This window comes from Hordeum vulgare, chromosome 5H, assembly GCF_904849725.1.
Source record: "Hordeum vulgare subsp. vulgare chromosome 5H, MorexV3_pseudomolecules_assembly, whole genome shotgun sequence".
Classification (NCBI taxonomy): Eukaryota; Viridiplantae; Streptophyta; class Magnoliopsida; order Poales; family Poaceae; genus Hordeum; species Hordeum vulgare.
The window spans coordinates 120,379,400-120,396,757 of record NC_058522.1 but is presented as its reverse complement, the minus strand read 5'-3'; positions in this window follow the sequence as shown (position 1 = coordinate 120,396,757).

The window sequence follows — 17,358 nt, the reverse complement described above, 5'->3', positions numbered from 1 at the left end:
TAAGCGGCCGACTGCGCGGTCTCATAAGCGGGTTTTGCGAGATCTTCGTCTTCATCTTCATCTTCATCTTCATCTGCATGAGTGATTCCCTTCTTTGAAGGAGTAGGAGAAGGAAGCGAACCATCACGGCGTCTCTTGGTTGGCGAGGTAGCGAAGAGTTCGGTGTACTCTTCCACAGTCAAGTGATGACTCTGTAGAGGAGTGGCCTGAAGCGGTGGTATTCCTCCTCGAAAAGCAAAACTGGTGGTCCTTTGGGTGCTCCTTCCTTCTTCACCTTGCGGTTCTTCATCTTCTCCATGCGAAGCAGATCCTTGACTTGGTGCCGCTCTTGGCAGATCCTAGTTGACTCCTTGGTCAAAAGGTGTGTCAAAGTGTCGGAGGAGAGACTAAAGTAGGTCTGAAACCTCAGTGGTATCCCGTCCTTGGAAGATGGGTTGAGTGTCCAACTCCCGTCTACCCCATCCTTAACAAAAGTTAGGTGACGAGTAGATGGCTCCTCAGCCATCTCGGGAAGGATGTCGCGGAGTCGCACGAGCCCCTCCCGTGCTGCGGTCTCCACTGCCAACATTAGATCTTCCATCTGTGGACCTTCAAAGAACCATCTAGTCGGGGAGTCATTAGCCTTCACTATCACGTCCACGTGATATTCCTTAGTGTCGGCGTTGACCCAGTGCTCGTGGTAGAGGAAGATGGGCGTGCGGCGTGCTTGACACTTCTCGAGGCTATCACTCAAAAGCAGAGGAAAGCCTGTCTCCAGAAGCATCTCAGGTACGGCGGCCATCTACAAGATGTAGAGGAGAGAGTTAGAAAGTTTTTAGTGGGTGCAGAATCTGATGTTAAGGTCTATGTGCACTAGTCGTCTCGGCTTTCGTCCATGCTACCTAATGCTCCCTATAGTCAGGATGGCTCTAATACCAGCTCTTTGGGGACCCCGACTTACGGGTCGAGATCGCCGTGCTCAGTTATCCCAAAGATCAATGCTCATCGAACAGCGATACCAAATAAAAGAGTCTTCCATCCAAGTACCGATTATTACACCACATGACCGAATGGTCAAGTTCACAAGGCAGGGCCAAAGTCCAAATCATTGTGATACAACTAGTAGCAGAAATCATAGGGGCTAAGCGGGTGCCCATGCCATCAAGCCTACACCGACATGCATTCTGATTCGGAAACATCCTAGTTCGCAGGGGCATCTCCGAAGACGTACTCTGCTCCAAACTCTGGTCCCTCCATATCTGGAGAATAACATAACCAGTGGCAAGCCAATGAGTACTTTGAATTTACTCGCAAACAGCCCATGTTATGAACAATGAAAGTGAAGGATAACAATATCATGCATCTTTGGTGGATTTCATCGGGGTGGAATGATCATGAATATGCATCAAGTTAAAGAATTACTTTTGAAGAACAGGTTGCAAATATCAATATATCAGTCGAGGGACGAGCCATCCGTGCTCACCCTATATGCCAAGTCACCAAACTTGGTCATGTCATTACTTTCATAACAACACGTTTTTAACACAACACACACACTTGGTTTATGCGGAAACAGCTGGACGTAGTTTAAGCAGGATTACCCAACTGTCCTTCACCGTGGACACGGCTATTCGAATAGTTTTACACTCTACAGAGGTAGTACGCTGGACCCACAAGATCCGGGAAACTTCCGTGTCATCCACGACTCGCGATATATAACATACCTGACGTAAGTACCCGATCAATGCCTTTCCCCTGACGATATTAGACAAAGAGGTCCACTCGATTGGTACCCAGCCCACATGTTGTCTGTCTTACGAGCACCGACTCTGGACAGTACCAACCATGTGGGGACCAATGGTGTGACTAGAAGTCATAAAAATGGCATAGTCGTCCTACCTGGCATGACCCCATCACGAGAGTCACCACACATCACTCCTGCCACTAGTAATGTGTCTCTTTGCTAGCAATGACTAAAGTAATTAACATAGCCCCGTCCCATAAGGGGTAACATGGTCGTACTGGTAAGGTTGGGACGGTCGACACATCATAAATCTAATCCCATTTCCGAAACCATACTCACTCAAAGTACCCGGTGCACCACTTCACCAAAAGTGGACACCTAACTCATCATCACCCTCGGTCATTAGTGGCACCCGACGGGGTTTTCATAAACTCTTTCGTTTATGTCATCAACATGCTCATGATAATACTACTTCTAACTTTACTTGTCAATATGATATTAGCATGACCCTCAAGGGGTAGGATCAAGCTCAGTGCATGTGCTCTGGGGGAGCCATCGTTAAAATCGTATCAAATGATTACCGGCACTTATGATCATATTCAACGGAAATACTTGCTATCTAAACATGCAAAGTAACATATGCTCAGTCATGGTCAAAGGGTTGCTTGCCTTGGTCAGCTAGGTATCCGGGGTCTTCGAGGTCTTCCGCTCCGATTCCCTAGTCACACGGATTTTCTATCGTCGATAAAACAATAAATAAGAAATAGCTCACATAGAAACATATCAAAAAGTCATTTTAAAAAATGTTCTTTATTACTGATAAATCTAAGCTGTCATTTTGAAAAATATTTGCCTCAAATTCTCTTGAAGGAACATTTTTAAAATTAACAAAACAGAATCAAAACTATTCCAATTTAGTCCTTCTTATTATTGTAAAACAGAATAGTTGTAGGAAAATTCATGCAATCATATTATTAAATACTACATATTTTTAGAAGAATAATAGTGGAAAATTATATTTTTACACTGGCTAAATGTTTTTATAAAAATCTTTGAAATCAGATTTTTTTAAATAAAGAAAAATGGGCCAAGCCCCTGGCCTGGCTCGGCCTGGTGTTGGGCTGGCCCAAGGCCAGCCGACAGCGTGCCCAGGCGCACGCGCCATCAGGTTTGAACCTAACATGCGGGGCCTTGCGGTTAGTGGCTGTGGACAGTGCTGGGGAGGAGGCTGGGCCACCGACAGGTGGGGCACACCTGTCGGGGTCGTCTCCTACCTCTGGCAGAGAGGAGGAGGAGCATGTCGGCGAGGCTGCAGATGCTTTCAGGCCCCAACAAGGACTGGAATGGGTTCGCCATGACGTCGCCTACCTACTGGTGGTCGGAACAACGTCGGAGAGGCAGGGGTTCACCGGCAACGAGGAGGCCGTGAAGGAGAAGTTTCGGGAGGTGGTCGAGGGGCGCAGGAGTCGTCATGTAGCTGGAGATCAGTCGGAGCTCCGAGGCGGAGGGGCTTCGGTCGATCTCGAGTACCGGGGCTCTGCTCGTTGCTGGGGTGTCTACGGAGGTGCTATTGGTCGTGGTGAGGCTATCTGAGGGGTGCAGGAGCGAGGGGGAGGGCTAATTATAGGCCCGTGAAGGTGAGCTGATTCGGGAGCGTCGGTGACTCACCGTGGTGTGCATGGGGGTGCAGAGAGGGGCTGGGGTTGAAACCATGGTCTCAGGACATGGTTTTGGACTTCCAGAACCATCTACTGCAGAGGGAGAGAGGGAGGAGTCGAGCATCCGTGGCCACGCAACCTTGGCCGGTTCTGGTGCCGCGGGCACGCGTATCACGAGCTCTAATGTGGGGGAGGAGGGGCCTTGAGGGTTGCTCGATGCAGAGGGGTTGTCTGGGAAGAGGTTGGACACCTCGGGGGAGGCTGGAACTGGCCGAGAGCGTCGCCCCCACCTTGGTGGCTGACTGTAGCGCGCTCAGAGCACTGTTTTGGCATGCCACGGCATGCTGGTGCGCTCTGAGGCACTTTGGACGTGTCTAGCATGTCCTGGCACTAGCTGGGAGTGTGGCTAGCCGTTTGGGTCTCGTGGGAGCTTTGGCTTGTCAAAGGAGACAGGAAATGCTAGTGCAGTCAGCCTTGAGGTGAAGCCTAAATTGGAGTTTTGGGCCTTTCCACTTTGAACCAGTGAGGGGCTAGTTGACTGGGGTTAGATATGGATACTGGCCACCTAATATTTGAGTTTGGAGCAAAGGGGTTGGGTTTAGCTGTGGCTAAGGTGACTTTTCCCTATCTGTCAGAAGGTGCTCGACAGTGGTTTGAGGGGGTTGCACCCCACCACTGGTGCTACAACTTAACAAGTTTGGGTTTGGTGCTAAAACATGGGGTTTCACCAAGTTTGAGCTCCACTGGACAAGTTTAGCTTTGTAAACTTGAAAACAATTCAATTTTACCAGATATGTCCCTTCCAAAGACAGTGTGGGCAAACTAAATCCCACAAATCCCATTTTTGGTGTGGAACCCTCATTTGAGGTATTAGGCACTCCTGCAAAGTTTCAGCTTCATAGGATAAACTTTGCAATGTAGAGTTGCTCTAACTTCAATCTGGACAAAAGGGGTTTTGGGGTTATTTGGGGTCCTTAGTCACCTTGGACCAGGGGGAAACTTTATGTGGACACCAAATATGGCTTAGGGATACTACTGGAATTTTCTAGGAGTTTATTGAGAATATTTCCTTTGGAAATAATTCAAAAGGTCAAAACAGACAGAAATGGCTTCCAGGTTCATATTCAAATAATTATAATATAAAATAGGGTTTAAAATCTTATGTATGGAAAATATATGTCCTTCTGATCATCTCCAAATTTAATCAGATTTTTCTAAGGCAAAAAAGTATTTTTCCATGTAGGAATACCAATTCTGGCCTCAGAAATGGACATGCAATTTAATTAGGGAACTAATTATAAAAATAATTATTTTGTAGTTTTAAGGCACTAAAATGAAGTTAAAATCGGATCACCAACTTTGGGTAGAAACACTTCTTACCATCAAGGGCATGTAGTGCAACTCAAAGTAGGGTCTTACCTTAATCAGAAACATGTAAAGGTTTTTGGAAATAAATCAGTATTGTGAAATGGGGATTTTCATCACATGATCAAACGCACAAGCATACAATTACAATCATGTCACTCATATCATTAGTTTTGAAAAAGTTTTAACAAGCTCGGATTTTGCATTACAAAGAAGTGGTAGTAAAAATAGGGTGTGACACAGGGCGAGGAAAACATTCAAGCACTCAATTATTACAAACCGTGACCAAGTTCATAAAAACGCAAATAAGTTCAATGCCTCCGCGAGGCATGATGTGCATTGCAGGAAAGTAACAGGGACAAGAAAACAGGAGGAGCCGCCGTCGGTCGCCCCCTCCACGGTAGGCTAGTCGTCGACGTCAGAGGCATCGTCTTCCCCATCGTCGGCTCCAACGACACGTGGAGACGAAGGAGCTGCGACGCGAGCGAACCTCCTCACCAACGCCTCCACAGGGCCCTTCACCGCCTCCGCACGATCACGAAGCTTAGATCAAATTCGGCGTCGCGAAGATGAAGGTGGCTGAAGACGCGAGTCGCAGCCACGAAGAAGAGGTTGCGACACTCGATGTCCAAGATCTTGTCCACCTGCACGACGTCAATCTCCAGCGCCGTTACGAGCCCCTTCACGAGCGTGGCAAAGACATCCTCTGGGGGTGGCCAGAGGTTCATCGAACTCGTCCCGGCAGAGGGAGCGGAGCGTCGTGCGAAGCCTGAGCTCAACGTCAGGGAAGGAGGCCAGCTCGGCGGTTTTCCCCTCCTCAGCCGCGGCGAGAGCTTTCTCGTGGGCGTCAAGGAGGGCCTTCCTCGAGGCGGCCTTGTTCTCCTACTCTTCCAAGCACGCCTACTTCATGCTCAGGTTGCTCTCCTCCTGGGACATCTCTTCCTCCCGGGCGGCGAGCATGGTCTTGCGGGATTAAGCTCCTCCCCCTACAGGCGACGCTGCTCGGCCAGCTTGGTTAGTCTTCCTTCAAGGAGTTGAGGTGGGTTTCCACCTCTTCACAGCGTTCGACAGCCGCCTTAGCCTCCTTCAGTGCTTTCTCATGCAAGGCACTGGCGGCCTCGGCCTCCCTCTCGGCCTTTCCCATCTCGTCGGCGATATTGCTCAAGGCGGTGAATGTCGCGTTCAAGATACCTTGGGTGAACACCGAGGTCTTGTGGACCTCCTCCTGAAGAGCCTCCAGCGCACCCGCGGGTGGTGTCGCCAGAGGGGAAGTGCCGTGAAGAACACGGGAGCCCCGAAGACTGTTCAGCGATCGCGAGCAATGACGCTTGAGGAGCTTGAGGGCCCTCGTCGGCCTGCCCCCCATGCAACGGCCTCCCCACGATCAATTCTGCATGCTTTGGGGGCTCGGGGGGCTCGACAACCAAGGCCAGGGAGACGGCCCCACGAGCATCCCCTTCCCCACCTGCAGATGGTAGTGCGCCAATGAGAGTAGGTGAGTCGTCGGGAGTCGCCTTCGGCTTGACGACCGTCTTGTTCCTCTTCGCCACCGGCGAGACAACATCCATGGACGACAAGTAAAGGGGGGATCAGCCAAGCGCGGAATATAGACGTGCAGGGCGTGCCCAGGCAAGTAGCTTACACTTCAACATCGCACCATATCTTCTTCCTCTTTGCATTCGCAACAGCACAGGTGACAGGCCCCCCACGGAGGGAGGCAAGCTCGGCGGCATGGTACCCCCCCCCCCTCGCCGACAGAGGTGGGGTGCACCAAGAATGGCTCAGCCCTGAGCTTCCGGGAAGCAAGCACGCACGCGGACCGCATTGCAAGCGGGGTCGATTCGGGCCCCCTGCAGGCACTGCCATGTGCGAGGAGGCCCCCACTCGTTGAAGACAGGCATCGCAGCGACCAGGTCAGCCCGGTCGTCACGATGGTATAATGGACCTAGGGCCTCGGGAAGGTCGCCAGGGTCGCCGCCCAGCAAGATCGCCATGACCCTGCTCAGGTCCTCTATGGGGAGGTTCCGGGTCCGGAGCCGGAGCTCGTCGTCGCCAGCCCGATACTCCCACAGGGGCTTGGAGTGTGCGTGGAGAGGCGCCAGGCATTGCACCAGGAACTCCTTCACTATCATTTCTCCGGTCAGCCTCTTGGCGCTGATGTTGCGGGAAAAGCGCTCCAGCACGGGCACAACCCGAGGGACGGAGAGCTTCGCCGAGCTCCACGCGGAGGTCTTCTCCAGCAACTCCTTCGGCTCCTCCAACCGAGGGGTGGCATCGTTAAGGCACATAAGGACCTAGTGGTGCGTGAAGTTATCCACCTTCTTCCCGACCTTCAAGAGCACGTTTCCACTCTAGGCTTCCATGAAGGAGACACACGCCGACAAATGAGCGTCGTCGTGCAGGCGCAAGCTGCAGAAGTGGTGGAGGAGGGCAACCGAAGGCTGCACACCCACGAAAGCCTCACAGTTGAAAGCAAAGACATACAGAAGCAAGATAGAGTTGGGCTGGAGATGAAGGGCTTGGATCCCATAGTGGTCCAAGACAACGGTTTAGAACTGGGAGAAAAGCGGCACTAGCCCAGCGTAAATACCGTGTAGGAAGAAGGGGTATATCACCCGGGACGCGGGTCGCTCCTCTATGGCGCCAGGCCATATCACGGTTCGCCCATGCTCGTTGGACTCGATCGTGGTCCATGGAAGCACGAGGACGAGATTGGTGTCCTGTGAGAGGGTGCAGTCCAGGAGCAGAGAAGTCACGGCCGGACCATGCCCCTTTGGTTTTTTGCTTGCTGGCGGGCGCCATTGTTGAACTGGCAAGGAACTATGCGGCGCTGGATGTGGGAGGTGCCAGTTGGAGTCAGAGACCAAAGAGGAAGGACGAGTACGGAAGAAGGAAAGCAATGAGGCACCGAAGGTACAAGCAAGGCACCTAATAAGGGGGCAGAGACAGAGAACACGGAGGACCCGACACCAGCCGCGTGACATGTGACGGCCTGGCCTAGAGGCATTTCAGGGCCCAGGGCGCCTCATGTTGCCCCCCTAGGCTCCGCCCCGAAGCCAACCCGAGCACTCCGCGGGCCCAGGGATACTGTCGGCGTTCTGGGAATGGGGGTACCCAGACTTGCATGCGTGTTGCCCAAGGCGGGCCCACCTCATCGGAATAAACCAACGGGCTCGGCACCATTCAGGGTATGGCCCTCGTGAGGGGCCAAACCTGACGAGGAGGAGCAACGTCAAGAACCGCAAGGGCCTCCTCAGGACCCCTCCGGAGTGGCGGATATTCCGAGGCAAGGTCGGGCCTCAGGAGTCAAGGGTGACGCCACGAAAGGACATGGAATCAGCAGAAGCGGAAGGAGGCGGAAGCGTACAAGGGTTCCAAAGGAATCTTCCAAAGGTTTCCCTTATGGTGCAACGAAGCTGTTGCCGCATGCCAGTAGGGAAAACGTCATCCTCGGGACAGTCCCTGCAGCGCGGACAGTTACTTTGCAGGCGATGACCACCTTTGGGAAGGGGAGCATGTTCCCGTGTTCCCCTTCAAAATTGGCGACTGTGGGATCCCTTCCTGTCGAAGCTACGAGAGCAGAGGACCCGGGCCTCCGCTATAAGTTGAGAGGGTAGAACACTTGGTAGGGGAGAGTTCATTCGAACCGTAGGGCAATACACCTAGCCACTTGGCCTCCGGAGGATCGAGAGCACTGTACCAATTCATCCACCACCTCCACAGGAGGCAATCCACCAAAAGCAGGAGTGGGGTTTTACGCTTCGCAGGTGCCCGAAACTGGGTAAACTGTCGTGTTATGTTCTACCGTAAGCTATTGTGTTCTATGCAACCGTAGCCATCAAGTGAGTCCCTCGTTGTTTCCATCGAGTAGTGGGTTAGGCGAGGCTCAGCAGGGAGAGATCTTCATGCACGCCCCAATGTTCGAATCCTTACGGTATTGCAGAGCCCGAAATCTGACAGGTGCATACCACATGAAGTCAACGAGCAGGGCACTTCGGAGTGGACCGCGCATCGGGTAATACATCCCGAGGTGACAACGCGCGGGTTGGGGTGACGGGGGAAAGACCTCGGGGCGGCGAGCAGGTCGGTGCGACGGCAGAAAGACCTCGGGTGGGAGCGAGAACCGCGTGTCGCAGCACTACATCCCGGAGGGGCATTGTAGTGGTGGCTTGTGTGTCGTGGGGAGCGTGCCTCACGCCACTACGACCCAAAGGGAAGACGTAGCGGCAACATGCGATTTGGTTAAGTCGTGGTGAGAACTAGGGGGCGGTGGCACTGCGGCCTAAAGAAAAACAATTCTTCAAAGTTTTGGATGAATTGTTTGAAATTGACGATTTTTGATTAGGATTAGGAAACATTTGAAGATTTAGATCAAATTTGAAACAAAATCCCTTCGGTAACACCTCTAAGAGGAAATAAGTTAATTATACGATACATTTTTCTTATGCCCATAAAAAACGTTTCGGGTATAGGCATGCACTCTTATAGTGCCTCGTAACAGAGATTAAAGAAGCATATTGTTGGCTGCTGAAAATAACCCAATAGGTCGGAGTTGCGGTAATATAAAAATCAAAACACTTGAAGCATATAGCTATAAACTATCATATTGTTTCGCGGAGAGAAGGTTCGCTAACATGAGACAGTGTTGTAAGTTCATTTGGCTCACTGAACTTCAGCCACAAGTTACGCCACAAAGCAGAAGAGACCTATTGATCTCACAGTGATACAAATTTTTCAAGCTACTGGTATTAGAGAGGAATCCTCCCCCCGTACATACGTATTATGATCATTCCCCTATAGCCCAGCCTATGCCATGCTATTCAAAAACATATATTACTACTAGATATTTTGTTGGTCTCTTTATTGTCCCATTGAATTGTGCATGTATAATCCAAGTCATGTCGTTTTGCAACACATGCATGCAAGATACAATCGAACAATCACTACTTGTATTCAGATGATTTTCAAAAGGAAAATACTGATGGTCGTCCATGATGTATGGCCGTGTCATAAATAGATCATTACTCCCTCCGTTCCTAAATACAAGACCTTTTAGAGATTTCACTATAGGCTAGATACGGAGCAAAATGAATGAATCTATATTTTAAAATATGACTACATAGTGGAACCTCTAAAAGATCTTATATTTAGGGACAGAGGGAGTATAATTTTAGCCAGAATGACCCGGTGTATGCATTCCTCGTAACATTTACTTGCACCATGGAAAATAAATCTTTCTAGCCAATCACTTGTCACCAATATGTGCTTGTGTAAAAACAAGGAGGAATGGCTACCGTGTACCCAGATCAACATGCATGACTTACAACATGACATCCATATGCCCCTACCTTTTCATCAGGTTTGTAAGAAAAAAAGGGAAAAAAGAACAATGCCAATTTTAGAAAACTTTGGGAGTTCCTAAGAAGTGCATTAAAAAAGAAGGACTTAGCTATATTGCTAGAGCTATATGCCTTTCTAGATGGATAATGTCGCTGAAAAAATACAATTTTTACTTTTGCAATTGTAAAAAATTCAAGGTTCTTGGAAACTATCTTAGTAATTACTTACTTATTAAGTACACGAGATTGAGATTAGGTGACCTGTATACATGGTGTCCGGGGCATCGACGATGCAAAAGTAGATGCTGAGGATGTGGCTGATGTCTTGTTGGCACCATCATGACTTGGACTTGGATTTATGACTTATCTACACTAGCGATATCGGCATGGCCATGGCCTCACCAAGCCCAAGGAGACGGTGGCCAAGGAAACCGTAGGTTCCGAGTGTAGGTGTCAGGCCTTATTCTTCCATGCAAACTCCTTCTCACCTAGACCAGAAGGTGAAGTACAGTGTTTTTCCTTATGTACTCCAAGGATGGTAAAGCAACGTTAACACCCGACGACGGTATTACGTTTACATGATACATGGTGTGAAGGACGGACGAGGAGCCCTAAGGAGTCCTACACCTTAATTAGGAGCCTTGTCTTGTACTAGAGAGATGAGAGGATAGGGATGGATGACATAAAAATGTTGCTAATACATGATTTTCTTGAAGAGGAACAAACAAATAATCAACAAAGTTGTATCGATAATTTCACAATCACAAGACTAAGTGCGATTGCCTCAGTGGCCATGGGAAATTAAAGATGGCCAATTTTTTTAAATTTTTTGCCCATCGTTATTTCGGATGGTTGGCTTTTCCGGCATATATTTCCTAGGAAAAAGGTCTAATTATGTGGTTTCCTAGTGTTTTCCATTTCTTCTTTTAGAATGCGCAAAACACTTACATGATTTTTTAAGAAAACACGTGAATTTCAAGTTTAGTCTTTTACATATATATGAACATTTTCTAAAAAATGCACAAGCAATTACATGGATGTTTCTCTAGAATATGCATGCCTTATTGGTCTTGAATGTAGACGGATTGTTTTACACATCCTAAAGATCCCAATCCTTATTGCATGGAGATAAAATAGGAGAATATGCACTGTGGGCATTAAAAAGGAACATTTCCATACGAAGGAACTTCATTATTACATAGCCAAATCAAACGAAAATCATTATACATAAGTAAAGTCGACAAGAGAAACTGAGTCGCCGGAAGAAGCATGTCATCATAATACAAAAGATATTACTTTAACAAAGAAACAAAAAATGGGATGCAACCACGACAATTTAAATAAACAAAACATTTTTAGACACCATAACAACAGCGACACCTATAGACGGAAGGGTGCACACTCACGGTGTCCCAGCTTTCTCGTTGAGGGCATTGGCACGTTCTAAGTACGTTTGAGCTTCATTCTTGAGGAGGACAGCCTTTTCGGGCGGGGCAGCAGCAGCCTCCTTCAGTTTATCGGCAGCCCACTTAACATATCCTATGGCTCCGGATTGATAGTTGCAAAAATGAATGCACTTTGGGCTGCAAACCTCTAGTTCTCCCTTGCAGCGCTTGATACATTTGTCCCAACAGAACTCTTCGGTAGTTGCCACTGGTGTTGATACCGCCGCTACCATCACGACCAGGAGGAGAACGACACCAATTGTGTTCCTAGTATTCACCGCCATTGCGGACCTTGAGATTACTTCCTCAGGGTATGACGGGTTTAGAAGGAGGTTGTTGATGAGGAGATGATCGTTTATGGATGCTGTGCTAGCCATTGTCCCGTTAAATAGCATTCCTAGGAGAAGAAAGTGTGGCCATGAGAGATACAAGGACAACCACACGTTGTAAGTGACATGCATGTCGATCTGTGTGCGCGGTACCCATTACCCCTTATTTTTACCCAAACACATATGGGTGCTAACTGATTGGCTAGAAAGTTTTATTTTTGATGGTACACGTAATTGTTACGAGGAATGCATCAACTGGGTCATACACAATAAATTTCTACTGATCTAGTTCTGACATAGAAATGCATCATGGAAGACCGCCAATAATTTTCTGTTGAAAACCATTCGAATATAAGTAGTGATTGCTCGATGGTACCATGCATGCATGCATGTGTTACAAAACAACAGGACCTGGGTTATGCATGCATAATCCCATCAAACTATAAAAGGATCAGAAATTACCTGTTAGTATTATATGTGTTTGAATAACATGACATGGGCTGGGCTGTAGGGGAATGATCGTAATATGTATGTACGAGAGGATGATTCCCCTCTAATATGAGTAGCTTAGAAAAAATTGTTTCTCTCTCAGCTCAATTGGTCTCGTCTCTCATGGCGTAACTTGTGGCTGATGTATAGTAAGCCAAATGAATTCTCAGAATCTTATGATGTGAGTGAACTTTCTCGATGCAAAAGAATATTATATTATATAACTGTAAGCTTCAAGTGTTCCAGGTTTTCTTAGTGCCGCAACTCCTTCCTATTTGGTTATTTTCACCAACCAACAAATTGTTTCTTGTATCTCTATTATACTACTAGCGGTATAAGAGTGCATGCCTATACCTGACAATTTGTTTGGAGGGCATAAGAAAAATGTATCATATGATTTACTATTTTCCTCTTAATTAGAGGGTTTACAAAATGGATTTTTTAATTCGTTTTAAATTTTCGAATGAGATTATGTTTTCTATTGCTCAGCGAAAACAATCATTTTGAATAATTCGACCAAAATTTTGAAAATTTGTTTTCCCTGAGTGGCTCGCTCCTCAATCAGGGGAACAGTGATTTGATTAATACTGGTACCTATTCAGAAAGAAAAACATTGAAATTTGAAAGGACAAAAGCTGTAATAGTGCAAATCTCACACATTTGGTGCGGATTCAACAAGAAGGAGAAGGTGGCTCACCTCGCTCAAGTCATTGGAATAATGAAGGATTGTAAGAATGTTGTTTTATCAAATTAATATATGAGGATTTTCAAAAAATGGAATAAAGGAACTTCAGATCCTTCCCCAACAAGGTGTTCAGTCCTATGGTTGAGGGTGGGTTTTCAAATGAAATTGCTAGTTATCGACTAGAGGGGAGTTGAAAATAGGCAATTTCTATGAAGTGCTTGGAAAGACTGAATGTATTCAAAGTATGCAAAAGCGAAATAGGATCAAGTAGAGATAACAGTCAAGAATCTAAGATGTTAAGCATAGTCATCGTACACACTAAGATAAATCATAGATAAATTCAGACAATATGATGATAAACGGCAGGTATGAATGTCTTTCGTGGTATGTGTTCACACAGTTAGGTAAAAGAGTGAAAGATATAACCGTTAGCTTGATAAAGACACAAGATTTGTTGGATAAGTTCTAGTTGTTGTGACAACTGTACGTATGGTTGGGGAGGCTGAGAAATATCTCCGAAGACCTCGTATTCACCTTGTTCCCCTTGAGACGAGGTCACTTAGACCACGTCCAATCACTCAAGTAAGTCTTCAGGGGAGACTTCTGAAATCTGTAAAAATTTGGTCACCCGAGAATCCACAGTGACTCTTGGATGCTCTAGACTCCCAGTCTTCAAGTGTAATACGTCTTCAGTTCACTCAAAACAGATCAACTTCAGTGATGCTCAAACACACTGGAACTACTTGTTTGGGTTTATCCTCGTAGGATCGTTTTCTGTCAGTGCCTTCGAGGTGGGTTCCTCCAAAACGACAACAGACGTATCAAACTCTGAGCAGCCACCAACTTGTGGTAAAGGGGATGGGCTATTTATAGCCAACACGCAACCCAACCTGATAGGACCGAAATTGTTTAGAGTAGGAAACGAGAGACAAGACAAAAGATGTAAAATGAATCATTGTTCTCATTGATGATGGATTACACATATATATAGCCCCCGAAGGGGTGCGTCCAAAGGGACATGAGGCAACCACCCCGGTTAGAAAAAGTAGGGATTAGTAGGATTAATTAAATCCTAACACTCCCACTAATCCATGATTTTTAGTGTAAGCCTTATCATCTTGAAAACACCTGCAAAACCCTATGGGAAAATAAGGATATATGTGTTTGATATGTTGCTAAAACTTATGTAAAGCCACTGGGAAAATAACGAGAAAATGATGCAACATATAATGGTTATCGTCTCTTTTAACTCAATACAAGGAGACTCATAGAGTTTAGAGTACAATAAATACATCGTACATACTTCCTTAAAATCCCCGGGGAATACAAAAAGTAGGACATATGATCTCATGTTGATATTACCTCATTAAAAACCTTTATGATAACCTCTATAGCAAAATCTTGAAGGAAAAAAGAGTATAATATGATGCATAGAACATGAATAATTCAGGAAGATACTTCCCCTGTTTCTTCCAAATTTCAAAGCCGTCACGTACCAATTCCAATAACATATTTATGGAATGTAAAAGTTGATAGAGACTTCGTGAGAAATCGGTCACATGATTTTATTTGCAAGATATGCATATAGCGATGTTGCTTATTTGCATAACCTATTTGCATCCGGGAAACACAAGAAAAATTATCGTCTAGATAATGGTTGGTGGATGTAGCCACGAGGTCTGTTTGAAGACTCTTCATGGGAGGGCTACCACACCTAGTAGGAACACTAAACTTGTCTATGATCTGACATAGCAGGGATCTGATCAATGTATCCAATGGTATTATTGTTCAAATTTCTCTGAAACTTGAAAAACCAGGACAATGTGTTTGATGCCTTTGGAGATACGGATAGATATTCTTGAGTCACAACCAATTGTGTTTTGTGGATCCAATGGCATTATGGAACGTTGAGTCCCAATATCTCATTTCCATCGTCTCTTGGCCTAAATAGATCTTTCTCTACATCTAGAGAATGAGCTACCATGAGAGCTATGGATGGGTAATATTTGTCCACAATGAATTTATCCAATATATTTTGGATATACACAACACAATATAACATAATGTATGAATTAAGGTGCTCAAGTTGTAATAACCAGCGGTATTTAGATTTACCAAAGTCCTCCATTTTAAACTTTGACATTTAGATGATTAAATGTGTCGTCATTGTAGACACACAAACATGGATAATCGTCATTGTAGGAGTAATCATTATGCATAAGGAACTCACTACGTCGGTTGTACCATATGTACCGACAACAATAAGTCGTATGGTGACTTACTGATTTTTACATAATGTATGTTGCATTTTGCATTGCGATTGAGAAGTGAGATTCCATCGGGAATCAATCATATATGTCTGAATCTAGTGATCCACATTTATATCTGATCACTACATCTATCAACTGAAGAGATAGATGATTTTGTACTGCCAATGATATAAGTTATCAGAAAGATATTCCACAACTAGAGAATAGTTGGGTATCTGCGTGAACCCTTGTGCGACAATACTTGCTCTATGTTTCACCACCAGATTATTCTCAATTCGACTTCCAGAAGAAAATTGGTGTAGGTATTGCTTATGAATACCTTTAAATTACTGAGCAAGATCATTTCTAGCTAGATTATACCCTTTGCTTGAGTTCATTCCAAGTGTTGTTCACACTTTGCCATGGCCATGGTCTTTGGACCTCAATCATATGAAAGGTTTTGCAATCTAGTTGAGAAATGTCTGTCGACAATTGTAGACTTCTGATTACGTAATTCTTTAGAATCTATATATCAATATATAGTTGATGGAAATTGTTGGGAATATTCCCTAGAGGTAATAATAAATTAGTTATTTTTATATTTCCTTATTCATGATAATCGTTTATTATCCATGCTAGAATTGTATTGATTGGAAACTCAAATACATGTGTGGATACATAGACAATTCTCTGTCCCAAGTGAGCCTCTAGTTGACTAGCTCGTTGATAAAAGATAGTCAAGGTTTCCTGGCCATAGACAAGTGTTGTCACTTGATAATGAGATCACATCATTAGGATAATGATGTGATGGACGAGACCCTGACCATGAACGTAGCGTATGATCGTGTCAGTTTATTGCTTGTATTTTCTGCATGTCAGTGTATCTGTTCCTATGACCATGAGATCATGCAAATCCAGGAGACCAGAGGAATACCATGTGTGTATCAAACGTCGCAACATAACTGGGTGACTATAAAGGTGCTCTACAGGTATCTTCAAAGGTGTCTGTTGGGTTGGCATGGATTAAGACTGGGCTTTGTTACTCCATGTAACGGAGATGTGTCTCGGGGCCCACTCGGTAATACAACATCTCAATAAGCCTTGCAAGCAATGTGAATAAAGAGTTAGTCACATGATGTTGTATTACATAACGGGTAAAGAGACTTGTCGGTAACGAGATTGAAATAGCTATAGAGATACCAATGATCAAATCTCGGGTAAGTAACATACCGAAGGACAAAGGGAATGGTATACGAGATTATATGAATCCTTGGCATAGAGGTTCAGAAGATAATATCTTCGTAGAATATGTAGGATCCAATATGGACATCCATGTCCCACTATTGGATATTGACCGGGGAGTTTCTCAGGTCATGTCTTCATAGTTCACGAACCCGCATGGTCTGCACACTTAAGGTTCGGTGATGTTTCGGTATGGTTGAGTTATAGGTGCTGGTGACCAAAGTTTTGCCCAGATTCCCAAATGAGATCCCAGACGTCACGAGGGTTTCCGGAATGGTCCAGAAACAAAGATTGATATATAGGAAGTTGGTATTTGGATTCGGGAAGGATTTCGGGCATTGCCGGTAGTGTACCAGGAGTGACGAATGGGTACTTGGGGTCCACCAGGTGGGCCCACCACTCCCCAAGAGGGCCACGTGGACTTGATGGTGGCGCAATAGCTCTTAGTGGGCTGTCTAGTCAACCAAAGTAAGCCCATGTGGAAAAAGGTCGAAAATCCAAAAGAGGTGGACAATTTGCGAAGGAGTCCTAATCCAAGTAGGATTGGAGGAGGACTTCTCCCTCCTTTGGCTCGACCGACGCCAAGGGGTTTCCCTTGGTGGGCAAGACTGCCTCCTCCCTCCTCCTATATATACTAGTGGTTTGAGGGTTTTTGACACATAATTTCTGCCACGTGCTACCCTTTCCTCTAGTTTGTAGTTCTTCCTCTAGATCAGATTTTTGCGTTGCTTAGGCGAAGCCTTGCATGAATAGATCACCACCATCACCGGTGCGCCGTTACGCTACTGGGGAACTCATCTACTTCCTCGTCTCTCTTGCTGGATCGAGAAGGCG